Source organism: Ips typographus, linkage group LG12 (assembly GCF_016097725.1).
Source record: "Ips typographus isolate SLU linkage group LG12, UJ_Ityp_2.0, whole genome shotgun sequence".
Classification (NCBI taxonomy): Eukaryota; Metazoa; Arthropoda; class Insecta; order Coleoptera; family Curculionidae; genus Ips; species Ips typographus.
This window is the reverse complement of record NC_138433.1, coordinates 9,843,791-9,857,539: the sequence shown is the minus strand read 5'-3', so window position 1 is coordinate 9,857,539 and position 13,749 is coordinate 9,843,791. Positions and strand designations below refer to the sequence as shown.

General features: G+C 36.7%; 3 long non-coding RNA genes across 3 annotated transcripts in view; 2 read left to right on the top strand and 1 right to left on the bottom strand.

The window, feature by feature from the left end:
• The window catches only part of LOC145736284 (uncharacterized), a 96,525-nt gene that overhangs the window by 700 nt on the left and 82,076 nt on the right, over positions 1–13,749 (bottom strand). The window lies entirely within an intron of this gene.
• LOC145736283 (uncharacterized) overlaps positions 1–13,749 on the top strand; it is a 75,262-nt gene that overhangs the window by 6,434 nt on the left and 55,079 nt on the right. The window lies entirely within an intron of this gene.
• On the top strand, positions 851–3,450 carry LOC145736282 (uncharacterized). Its single transcript, XR_014179869.1, has 2 exons — positions 851–2,169; positions 2,297–3,450. It is a non-coding gene; the product is annotated as an uncharacterized LOC145736282 (long non-coding RNA).

The following is a 13,749-nucleotide window of genomic DNA, read 5'->3' as shown; positions in this document are numbered from 1 at the left end:
TTCTTAATAATAAGTTAGTACTTATTCTAACAAGAAACTCAATAAAATCTTTCCTCTCTTAAAATTATACATAAACAATATCATGCACTTTTAATCTATTCGGTTCCGGCAATGGCAGAACAAAAAAAATATTGCAACACTGAGAAAAGTTCAATAGAGGCTTAGTCCTATGAGCCAAACTTCGCATCTCACATCACTGAACACCATTGTGATCACTGTTCCATAAATGTTTGTGGTGTGGGTCGATTATTGAATCGATGATTCGGCTACCTTGGACCTCCGTATCAACGTACAGGCCCATCGGAAGTTCCAACAACAATAATGGCTCATCATAGTTCGCCTCTTTCTTACATAGCCCTCAGTGTTACATGAAATATAAGACAAAAGGTTAGTATGTGCTACTTAAGGCTTAATATACACTATTATGTCTAATAACAAAATTAATTTTAGCATCATTTGTAACCATTATTTATTTGTTAGTATGTACGATCCATTTTCCATTAAAAAAAATAAAAAAATGGAACGTGTGAAATTCATTTTCCAAATGCTGCAAAGCAAGGAATCCCGTGTATGCATCGCGCGATAAAAATTAGTTATGTAAACAACTTGAATTTTTATGTTAGTAGTTCGTCAACAACCAACAAGATTGTCGGAGCGTCGTCTCAGGAATATTCGCCTCTTCAGCGAAACATCTTTTATCGCATTTTATTAGTTCATGGCGCTAAAAAATAATTGGATTAATTTCATGACTAGATTACACTCGTTATTTGGGGATAATATGACATCATACATTCCAAATTTTTTATTATTATTTTTTATATATCATCCACGTGTGTATATTATGCCTGTATCAACATATGTATATATATATAGCCATTAAAATACAAAACAATAATAAGGTAACATAAATTAAATTGTAGACCTCATAGCTGCTGATAAGTAGCATATGGCCCCATGTCGTCAAACGGTTCTAATTGCATGATAAACGGCTGTGTTACCGCGTGTTTAAGAATTTCTTCAGTTTGTTGCTGATTATTGGGCCCCCCTTCTTGCACCTGCGCCAGTCAGAACGGAGTACCCCCTTGACGTACTTTCTCGCTAAGTAGAAGTATGGTATACTCCGTATGAATGATTTGAGTCCACAGGCCAAGTAGAGATTTTGTAATCCCTAATAATTGTATTGGTACCACTCGATCAAACTCTCCTTGCAGTTCCCACAAGTGGTACAGTGCCAATTTGTATAAATACAGTTTGGTGTTTATTTCGGTAACACACCTAATATAAAACAAGAAATTCACTATCCATTCCATTTTTGGCACTTTCGCGAAAATTATAGGTTAACTTCACCCAACTGTTACTTCACGACCGATTTCTAAAATGACACTGTAAATTGTTGTCCCATTCGGGTTTATTTAAACCAATCTCGTAATTAGTCATTATTCATAACTGCGCGTAGCGATGAATCAAATTTGTCTTATCGCTCGCGAATTAGTTGCTTTCTTCACCAAATGCATAAACAACTATATATTCAAGGTGATTATTACACCGACAACATCATTATTTATCTTTATTCGTTTGTAGGTACCTACATCACAATAACAATATTCAATGTTTTTATTTCCATTACATGTAACCATTTTTTATCTTATAGGGAAAATTAAACTGATATCTGTTCTTGAATTTTAAGAATTTGCGCAATAAAAATTCAGACGCAGATAACAGAATAAAATCCTTGGGCCCTGTAAAAATAGGTACATAGCTCAATATGTGGAGCCGTACATTATAATTGTTACTTTGTTTTAAACATTATGCTTAATTGCATTTTTGCATTTTATGCATTAATCGGTCTGCAATGAACAATGTCTGGTCTCATTAAGATATTATTCCGAACTGGCCAAATCAGCGAATCCCATGGGTTTAAGCATGGTGCACCATTTAACTGTTGGGAAAACATTTCTCTGATAACCTTAACATTTGACAAGTTCATCGTCTGGAAGTAATTTGCTAATTTCAGCATCCTGGTTTTCCGGTGGAGAGGGTTCTGAATTGCATTTATACGGTTGCTATCACCACTTTCATTCAGTTTGTCCCTTGACTTGCGATTCTGTACGACGGTGCTCCTCCTTTTACAATTTGTCACTTTTTCCTTGTGTGGTTTTTCTTTTGAAAGTAAGTATAAATGTCATTTTTTCATATTAACCTACGTTTTTTTTTTTTACCTGAGAAAATTCACTTCATTTTGCCATCTACTGGTTTTCTTTTTCCAAATAAAAATTTTAATAATTTTTCCCTCTAGATGGAGTCTGGTAATCGCCCAACAGGATTAGGCCGTGGACGCGCCCTCATGGCCTTACTGGCCGCCCAGCGGGCCCGGGAGGCAGCACAAGAGGCCACCATCCATCCAGAGGCTAGCCCCCCTGAGGCCAGCAAGATGGAGGCCCCCACTGAACCTCCTAATGCCCCGCAGGAGGCCCAAGAGAAAGAGGAGCAGAACGCTCTCCCCCAAACGGATGAAACCCGTTTGGCGATCGGGTCTCTAGGCGCCCACGCCAAGACTATACATTTTAATTGTTTTTTTACTATAATCAATCATTAAACTAAAATGCTTGTATTACTTCAGCTCAGGGGTTCCTTCTGGTGTCCATGGGTCATGGTAATGTAAAATTCTGCTTACATGGACTACTTCAGTTTTAGATTTTGGCGAAATGCCCTTTCGTATTTCATAGTCCACATCAGACATTTTTCGATTTATGTAGTAAGGACCAAACCATCTAAGCAGTATTTTTCACTTTTTCCTACCTTCCTAATAGGGGTGAAAACTTTTACTTGGTCACCCTCTTCAAATTCAACATGGCGGTGTTTACAATCGTAACGTAATTTATCTATGTTTTGTCGCCGTTTTATATTTTCAACCGCCAAATTTCTGACTGCTAAACCAACGTCTCTAATTTGGTCGCTATTACCACTTTCTAAGGGTGGCAACAAGTTTGCTTCTGTTGGTAAAATAGGTTCACGACCGTACACCAGCATGAATGGTGAAAATTTAGTACTATCGTGTTTCGCAGAATTATACGCAAAAGTCACATGTGGAAGATATTCATCCCAATTTGATTGATTAGTATTAGTATACATAGATAACATATTGGCTAAAGTTTTATTAAATCTTTCTGTTAAGCCATTAGTTGCGGGATGATACGCAGTAGTAAACTGACTTGTTGTCCCCATCTTTTTTAGCAATTCCGTAACCAATTCGGATTGAAAAACTTTTCCTCTATCGCTTAACAATTCCTTAGGTGCACCGTGTTTTGTAATAATTCTCTCCAGTATAAATTTCGCTACAGGTCCGGCTTTGCCGCTCGGTAATGCGTCTGTCTCCGCCCACCTTGTGGCGTAATCTGTCGCTACCACTATCATGGTTTTGCCGCTGCTACTTCTGCGTAACGGACCTAACAAATCTATCCCAACTTTTTCAAATGGGGTGCCAACTGGAATAGGATGTAACAGACCGATAGGCTTTTGATTTTGTTGGCCTTTCCTGGCCTGACAATCCGGGCATCCTTTTACAAAACGTTCCACGTCCTTTTGCAACCCTTGCCAATAGTATCTTTGTTTTATTTTCGCTAGGGTTTTTGACAATCCCAAATGGCCACACAGCGGTTCTGAGTGGTGGGAGTACAAAATTTCCCCTATTAACTGTTGCGGTATCACTAAAAGTTTAGTCCGGCCCACTCCATGCGGGTTTATACGGTACAAAACTTCTGACTCAAGTCTAAAATTTTTCGCTTGCTTGCGTATACCAATTGTAGCTTCTTCAGGATGTTTTATAGCCTGAATTATTTCCAAAATGTTTTCATCTTTTGCTTGTAATTCTACAATGTTACGTATATCTAATAAAAAGGTTGGTATTTCGTCAATTTCTTGTACTTTCGTATTCGCTGGCAAAACAGGATATCTGCTTACGCAGTCTGCATCTTTGTGAGCAATTCCCGATTTATGATGTACTGTGTAGTCAAATTCCGATAATTTTAACGCCCAACGCGCTAAACGTCCAGTCGTCTCTTTCAAGGTTTTTAACCAACATAGCGCATGATGATCTGTCACTATTTTTATAGGTTTTCCATAAATAAAATGTCTAAAATAGGATAGCGCCCATATAGCTGCTAACCCTTCAAGTTCTGTTATTGAATAATTCTTTTCAGCTTTACTAAGGCTTCTACTTGCATATGCTATTGGGTGTAACGCATTTTCATGATCTTCCTGCAATAATATTGCTCCGATTCCATCTTTACATGCATCTACCCTTAATTCACATCCTTTATTTGGTTGAAAATGTGCCAAAACTGGTTCACTAATCAATTTTTGTTTTAGTGTTTCAAATGCTTTGTCATGTATGTCCTGCCAATCAAATTTATTTTGTTTCTTTGTTAGATCATGTAAAGGACGTGCAATTTTTGCAAAATTTTCTATAAACTTCCGGTAGTAGTTACAAAGTCCCAAAAAACTTTGTACACCTTTTACATTTTTTGGCCTTGGAAAATTTTCAATTGAAATTAATTTTGATTTATCAGGAAAAATTCCATCTTTCGAAATTGTATAACCAAGTATATTAATTTTTTCTTTTAAATATTCACATTTTTTGGGTTTTAGTGTTAGACCTGCACTTCGAAGTCTATTGAAAACTTTACGTAATTTTTCCAAATGTTCATCTATCGTTTTAGAAAAAATTATAATGTCGTCCATGTAAATTAAAACTTCTTTCCATTTTAAATCTCTAAACACTACGTCCCCTAACTGTTGAAATGTTGCCGGGGCATTGCACAATCCAAAAGGCATTACATTAAATTCCCATAATCCGTGACCTGGCGCTGTAAAGGCAGTAAGTGGCTTACTTTCTTTTTTTACTTTGACTTGCCAATAACCTGAATACATGTCTAACGATGAAAAATATTGGGCGTTTCCTAAGTACGTCAAAATATCCTCAATATTAGATCCTGACCACGAATTTTTTACTGTCACATTGTTTAACTTGCGATAATCCACGCAAAATCGTGTCTCTCCAGACTTTTTCTTTACTAATACGACGGGACTTGCCCAGGGCGAGTTACTTTGCCTTATTATGTCGTATTGTTCCATTTCTCTTATCTGCTCATCTATTATCTCTCTTTCTTTTTGTGCCACTCTGTAAGGTTTCTGTTTTATAGGTTTAGCATTCCCTACATCAATTTCATGTTCAATGACATCGGTTTTTCCCATATATTTTGGTGTTTTTGAAAAAACATCACTATACTCTGAAAGTAATGTCTGCAATTTGTTACACAATTCTGGGTTCGTTATATTACTTAGATTATGGTCATTCATGGTAATCATTTCTTCATCATCTTCAGTTTCATCAATAAAATAAACTGGAATTTTTGTTATATCCATTTCTATATTTTTCTCTAAATACCCGATTGTGGTATTTTTTAATATGAACACTTCTTTAAACCTCATATTTTAAATTTTGATGTACCAATTGTCATTTCTTGCAAAAACATTAGAACAAATTAATCTTGGTCGTAGGTATTTATCGTTAAATCGATAAAGCAGTACTTTGTGAACTCGTGCGGAGATAAGGCACAGTTCAGTCGTACCGTTATATCGCGACCAACCTTGACCATGTAGTCGGTTGCAAGTGTAACCTTAAAACTTCACGCGGTTGACTCAATCTCGACATTTGCAAATACCTTATTAGTATCTTCCATTTGTTCTATTTTTTCCATGTTGTTATCGACATTGTCGCCAAAATGCAAAATCAATGCGTCAAGTTCATGGTACAATATCACAGTATTGGTATTATAATCAATTAATGATTTTTTACTAGCTAAGAAGTTATGTCCCAAAATTAAGGCTTTTGATAAATTTTGCACCACTAGTGCCTCAACGGAAATAATTGTGCCATTAACTTTTATAATTACCTCAGAATTACCGAGAGGTTGAACTGTATAACCTCCTGCTGTTATCAGTTGTATATTGCCTTGTAATCGTCTCATGTTACTGATATAATTTATGTCGACTATATTTTTACAAGCTCCCGTATCAAGTAAAACAGGAACGCTATCTTTATCGTTAACTGTGATATGTACTATTAATGTTTGTTTACTAATGCCCGTAGATGACAATTGGACAATTTCGTTCGGGCTTCTTAGTTTTGAAATTGTCCTCTGTCGTTTGGGTTTCTCCGGCCTTGAGGTGCATTCCTTTGAAAAGGCCTGTTATTGAAGTTACCAGACACGTGACCGGTCCTACGGCAATCAATGCAAATAACCCGGCCGTCGTGCGTTCTCGTACGAGGCAAATAATTATTATTATTATTATTTCTCCAGTTTTGATTAGAAAACTGATTTCTGTCCCTATTAAAAGTATCATGGTTCTGGGTTTGTTGCGAATTGTTTCTTAGAAATTATCGCCCCCTATTGAATGAGTTGTACCTCGGACCATTTTGATTCGGCCTAAAATTATTCACCCTTGGAACATAGGTATTTCGTGTCTGATTTTGAATAATACATCTCATAATAAGACGGATGCAAACCATTTTCAAAATGTTCCCTAAACGCATCAAAAGTCATTTCTGGGTCAATCTCGTTTGCGATTGCTAATAGATCATAATAGTACTTTTTTATATCCTCGACGTCTTGCTGTTTGCGAGTGTTTAATCGAAATTTCAACTTTCGGAGTGGTTGTTCTCCTGAAAACTCTTTCAAAAAATCTGATTTTATATTTAGCCATGTTTTCATCTGATTTTCTGGCTCACTAATATAATTACCAAACCATGTATGGGCTGGACCTTCCAAAAAATTAGCTAAATAAGATATTTTGTGATTTTCTGACCAGCTATTCACAATCGCTGCTTTTTCGTATTTATTTATAAAAATACTGGGAGAGTCAATAGAAGGGTTAAAAGTAGATGGGCATGTAAACTTTGGGGTGGCTGGAGTTTTTGGCTCAGCCAAAGCTGCCTGTAAGGTCATGTTAGCCATAACTGAAGTACGGTTAGGGCGTATGGCACGGTTTCTTTCCCGAATCACAGGGGGTGGGCAAGGATTATTCGAACTTTGTAATGATTCTGAGGGGCGGGATGAGATAACCTTGGGTGGCACTACCACTTCTAAGGGACTTTCTTGTCCCACGGCTCTTCTGTTTCTCGTGGTTTAGGCGGAGTTCTACTTAACGAAGCTCTTGGCTTGAAATAAACTTCCGTGGATTGGGGTTAGAAGTTGAAGCCGAGGCTTGGGAAGTTTGAGCTTGAACGCTCACGACAGTATTGTCAAGAGTATTTTCTTCGTCCTCACTGCTTGTCAAACAAACAACTGAACTGGGTTTGTCAAGCTTTTGTTTGTGTGAAGAAGTTGCCGTTTGTGTCGGAGCAGTAGAATTCACAGTCGAACTGTGATGCTCGGGTTTGAAATCTTTTAATTCTTTTATCACCTTCTCTGGGTTTCGACCCCTAGCGATAGCTTCACGTAACACGAATTTTTCTTTTTCCGACAAACTTTGAGACCTACTGCGAGTTTTTACTCGATCTTACTAATAATTTTTTTAAAAGTGATGGGAAAGAACACACAGCCTTCTCCACAAAAAATTTTATTCAAGCCCCCCAAAAATGTTAGTGGGGTTGCTCGACATATGTTTCGGGCACATAAGTACCCATCTTCAGGAGCTAAAAAGTTAGAAAGTCTACAATGTATTACCCCTAAATGGTAGAATCAAACATACCCCATATTACAAGGTGAAACGCCGGCTGTCTTTCTTCAAAGGGGAGACAGCAAGACCCAAGTTATTTAAAAACTAATATGCCGTAAGGACAAACATTATTGTTGTGCTTAAAAAAATCTGTAATTAAAACTAGAATGTTATATAAAATAGAGAAGAGTACCAAAAGTTTTTTACCTTATTATGGAGAAAAAAAACACTAAGACTAAATTAGTACTAAATGGTTCACATTATGTGATTAGGTCGGGGCGACCCTTAGAATTTAAGATAGAAAGTTCAATCATCTTACAATTTTTCTCACTAATGTCCGGTTGCACAAAGCTAACAGAACAAAATGGGCGATAAACGTTCTAGAATTTACAAAAAAGTTTTTTATATAAACATTCGCAAAGCGAAGCCGTTATTTTGATGGCGGGGGATGGCGCAGAAAATAGTTGCAGTGACAACATAGGCGGCACAGCGGCAGCACCCGGCAACACCGCCCGCACAAGTGACAGACGACAGTCGACAACTTAATGTCAAAAGCGTCAACAGCGCAAACTACCGTAGATCAAGGAGGGGGCCAAGAGGTATAAACAAACAAAAGTGAGGTTAAGGCTATAAGCTAGTTGAAACCATTGAAAAAATACATTGAAAAAAAAACCGTAAAAAAGGCAAATCTGGGAGAAAATCGAACACTAAATAGTGCGTGCAGACCTGGGAGATGAAGCAGGTGAACGAAAAAGAAGAAAAACTGAGTTTAAGGAAGGGGCTATTAGAAGTTCAAAGATCTGAAGAATGGAGCTGAGGTGTGGTTTAACTGGTCATTGAGGCAGGTATGCCCGCCACTCTGAGAGGCCTTGTTAATCTCGAGGACCTCTAAGAGGTTCAAGAGATTATTCTTGTCACAAAAATGTAAAGCCCTGAAACCTTGTTCAATATTAAATGTATGTTGATTGTAATAGAGATGTCTAGCAAAATGAGACTTTATGGAGTTTGCATTGAGGTTGGGGTTGTTGGAAAATTTATCTGCCTCTCTAATATGTTCGTGGATACGAGTGGCGAACCTCCTACCAGTCTGGCCAATATAGAGTGCATTGCAGTTGGGGGTGCAGCAGGAGAGTTCATAAACTCCAGATCTGTGAAGTGTGGGTGTTGTGTCTTTGGAGTTGCAAAGGAATTGGCGTGAAGTGTGTAGGACTTTGAAACAAATAGTGATGTTGAGAGGTTTAAATATGTTTCTTAACTGTAGGGAAACAGGGCCTAGGAAGGGGATAGAATAGTAATTTGATATTTTAGGTTCATCAGTTATGAGTAGCTTCTTGTTAATGAACTTGTTAAAATGATTATAATAAAGAAGCTACTCATAACTGACCAGTTAAACCACACCTCAGCTCCATTCTTCAGATCTTTGAACTTCTAATAGCCCCTTCCTTAAACTCAGTTTTTCTTCTTTTTCGTTCACCTGCTTCATCTCCCAGGTCTGCACGCACTATTTAGTGTTCGATTTTCTCCCAGATTTGCCTTTTTTACGGTTTTTTTTTCAATGTATTTTTTCAATGGTTTCAACTAGCTTATAGCCTTAACCTCACTTTTGTTTGTTTATACCTCTTGGCCCCCTCCTTGATCTACGGTAGTTTGCGCTGTTGACGCTTTTGACATTAAGTTGTCGACTGTCGTCTGTCACTTGTGCGGGCGGTGTTGCCGGGTGCTGCCGCTGTGCCGCCTATGTTGTCACTGCAACTATTTTCTGCGCCATCCCCCGCCATCAAAATAACGGCTTCGCTTTGCGAATGTTTATATAAAAAACTTTTTTGTAAATTCTAGAACGTTTATCGCCCATTGTGTTCTGTTAGCTTTGTGCAACCGGACATTAGTGAGAAAAATTGTAAGATGATTGAACTTTCTATCTTAAATTCTAAGGGTCGCCCCGACCTAATCACATAATGTGAACCATTTAGTACTAATTTAGTCTTAGTGTTTTTTTTCTCCATAATAAGGTAAAAAACTTTTGGTACTCTTCTCTATTTTATATAACATTCTAGTTTTAATTACAGATTTTTTTAAGCACAACAATAATGTTTGTCCTTACGGCATATTAGTTTTTAAATAACTTGGGTCTTGCTGTCTCCCCTTTGAAGAAAGACAGCCGGCGTTTCACCTTGTAATATGGGGTATGTTTGATTCTACCATTTAGGGGTAATACATTGTAGACTTTCTAACTTTTTAGCTCCTGAAGATGGGTACTTATGTGCCCGAAACATATGTCGAGCAACCCCTCTAACATTTTTGGGGGGCTTGAATAAAATTTTTTGTGGAGAAGGCTGTGTGTTTTTTCCCATCACTTTTACACTTACACCTCCACTTTGAGAAAAATGGACTACTACTTCACAATAATTTTTTTGACGCTAAAATACACAAGCATTAACACCCCCATGCACAAAAAAATAATAATTAAAATTTCCCGAACTATTTGATACACCTCCACTGTTTCCCGCCTGAGAAATAATAATTTCCTCCTCTTTTGAAGATGTACCACCCATATTAAACCAAAATTTTATCAAATGAGCGCTTCAATAGCAAAAGTAATCCCCAAAAAAAATCACTAAAGTCAAAAAAAAATAAAAAACTCAACTATTGTTTTTCATCCATCTCACCGGCAGATCAACAGACCGGCGCCTCCACCAAATGTCACGTTTAATTTATGAGCCCTTCCGGATTCATTAATTAAACTGACTCACGACGTTAAACGTCGCGCCGGGATCTCAGTTTTAAGGATGGAATCAAACACTGAGTTTTCTATTAAACACTTAAATCTATTAGATATAGTATACACAAATATTCAAAATGACAACGTAGGACAAAATTAATTATGCAAAAAGAAAAATATATTTTTGTTTTAAAGAGGTAATTTTCATTCACGATAAGAAAAATCAAAAATATTTTTTCTGGTTTAAAAATTCACTTTTTTTTTAGCAGTGTTTTTCATCTACTTGAAACAATTCTACCAAATGTCATTCTGACACAAAATCGGCGCCTCCACCAAATGTCACGTTTAAATTGAAAAGCCCTTTTGGCCCAACAAGTTAAACGAGACGTGCGTTTATTACTTTAATAAACGCCTTTACCGAGATCTTGTTTCAGAGGTAGAATCAAACCACTTGGTAGAAAAATATAATTTAATAACTAAATAATAGTTAAAACTAATTGACAAAATGGTTGGTTTATCAACTTGGTGAATCGGAATAAAACCTTCAACATAATTCCCAAAGTAACACTTTAAACAATACCTTTTACATGCACAAAATATTACAATAACAAATCTGTACTTACATTTGTAAAACAATTATGAGGGCAGCTTCGTGGAGGGTTTGGCACTTGCGATTTATTATAGTTTAAGAGATGGTTGCAGAATTCAGGACGACTACATTCTGTGGCGTGAGCGGAGTCTTCTGGCTAGGTACTGCCTTCTCCGACGTGGTGCACAGCAAAACTGGATTGATTGGAATGAACTGATTGAATTGAACTGAACTGAACCCCTCTCTAGGGTGCAACCTCTTTTTTATAGCATTCCAGACACTGATTCCACCAATCAAAACTCCCAGACCTGGCCTCGTCTAGCGGACAACTCGTGACGACCTTCGACCATCGGTACTTGGAAAACATTCCACATTATTTCGCAATTCAGCAAATGCATCTTAATTGCAGTTGCACTCCGACCGCATTCCACAATTTTAATGTTTCCGCTCAAGTAATATAAACATTTTTTAATGTTTCCGTTCAAGTAATAAATTTGATTTATTATCCTTCGTGACAATATTAATAAAGGTTTTAAAGGCGAGAGGGCGCTAAGAACGAGCTCATGGTCAATATTAGGCATCATTATCAGTCCTACACAAAAAGGCCAATCTAACATCTTTATTTTCATATCACGATAGCGCTTTTCAGAAAGTGTAACAGATTCTGGATCAAGAGCGCGGGCGAGGTTTACGGTCGCTAAAGCAAATCGAAGTTAACTAATTACTTGCGGTTCTAGGCCCGCAGGAAAAAGGTGGTCTGGTCCACTGTACCCACGTCCAGTCCTTCCATCCTTCAGGTAAGTGGGTGCTGGCTAAGGTTTTAAAAATTTCAATATTAAAATCACCTGCAAGTAATATGTTTTTGTCTTTATTAACTATACTACACAAGAAATTTTCGATGCTGCTCAGAAATACTTCGATACTACCAGTTGGCGGTTTATAAATAGATACAATTAGTAGAGACGTATCATACATCCTGCATTATTCAGCTGCACATTCAAACTCATTTTTAATTGCTAGTCGATTAAGCTTATTTCTAGACTTAAATTCTACGCTTTTATGTACATACACAGCACTCCCTCCATGTTCGTTATGCTCTCTGCAAAAACATGCTCCCAATGTAAAGTTTTCCAATCCAATGGTTTCTAATTCACTTAAGGTTTTCCAGTGTTCCGTCATTCACAGCACTTTACATTCTGGATTATTTTGTAACATATTGTTTACACTCTCAACAGACTTTCCCAATGATTGTACATTTTGGTGTATAACACTAACTGGTAGGTACATTTTTTCTTTTTTTTTTCTTCACTTTTAACTTCTCTGGAAATTTTGGTTCGGCTGATGGTAGTTATTTGATTATTAAGCTCTTCTTCTTTAAAAAATCATTGTAACTAATATTTGCTTTAAACCTAGTGAGCTTCTTCAGATTTAACCTTGATAGAGTTTGGACACTTAAGATGTTCAACTTTGCAATCTTTAGCATGATGTTCTCCCCCGTATTTATGACCGCGTTCATTTTCAGAGCAATATTTGGCTATGTGACCAAATCCACTGCATTTAAGACGTACGTATACTCTTACCAAATCGAAAAACACTGCCCTTTTTCAGGAACCATTTAACTACCTGAGGGGTTGTCTGAAGAATCCAATTCTCCTTGCACGGATTGCGGCATTGCTTTTTTGCTACAATTTCAATTTTATTTGTTGCGCTTTGCCCAAGATTGTTTGTAATTTTACTGTAAAGATTTTGCAGCTCCTCTAGATACTCTTCTTGTGAAAAACTTTTTTCAATTTCTGTTAACATGAACATCGGTTTTTAATAATAATAATAATAATAATCTTTATTTAGCACATGGCTACATAAGAAACATATGGTATAAGTAGGTGAGAAAATAAAAACTGCAAAACTTAAAATAACAGACTAAAAACACTAAAACTATTTAAAACAAAATATTGTAAAAATTTAAAGTTACATTTATAAAACTGTATATGAAAACAAAACTAGTAAACTAACACTAATTACAAAGACCTTACATGCGCTTTAACTAACTTTTTAAAAACATTCAGGTCCCTGCAGTCCTTGACAATCTTTGGCAACATGTTAAAATAGGGTCGTTTAGTAATATTTTTTAAATAAGTTTTTTTTACGGTTTCAATAAAAAAACATGTTACTTAAAACACCTAAAAAAAATTGGGTCAATCGGACAAGAATTGTCGAAGATATTGTCATCAGAAATCTCCACACTTCCTCGCGCTGGAATAACAGACGTGACGTCATCGGCCCCGTCGCGAGCAACAGTAGGCAGCAGCACTGCCACTACTGCAGAATACGTTTAAACACGCTCTGACACTAGATGCAGATAATCATACTTTTCAATATTATACGTTTTTTTGTGTTCGTTAAATTCATCAGATTTTTGTTTCCTATTAACAGTTATACATTACTTCGAATTAATAATGTGTGATAGTGGTTACATTAAAGCTGATTCATCGAATATGCCAGAGGTAAATGTTATTATGATAATGGACTATTTTAATTCAAACCGAGACTTTATTAGTGCCGAAATGAGAGGTGTCAAAATGCGACAGTAAGTAGTAACAGTCATTTACATGGTATATTAGATGAAAAAATATGTAAATTATTGAAGGTCGGCCCGTCAGGATTATGGAGACAATGCCATAGGATATGTTCAGCTGAAGCGAGAAAGTAGTCTTTGCTATTT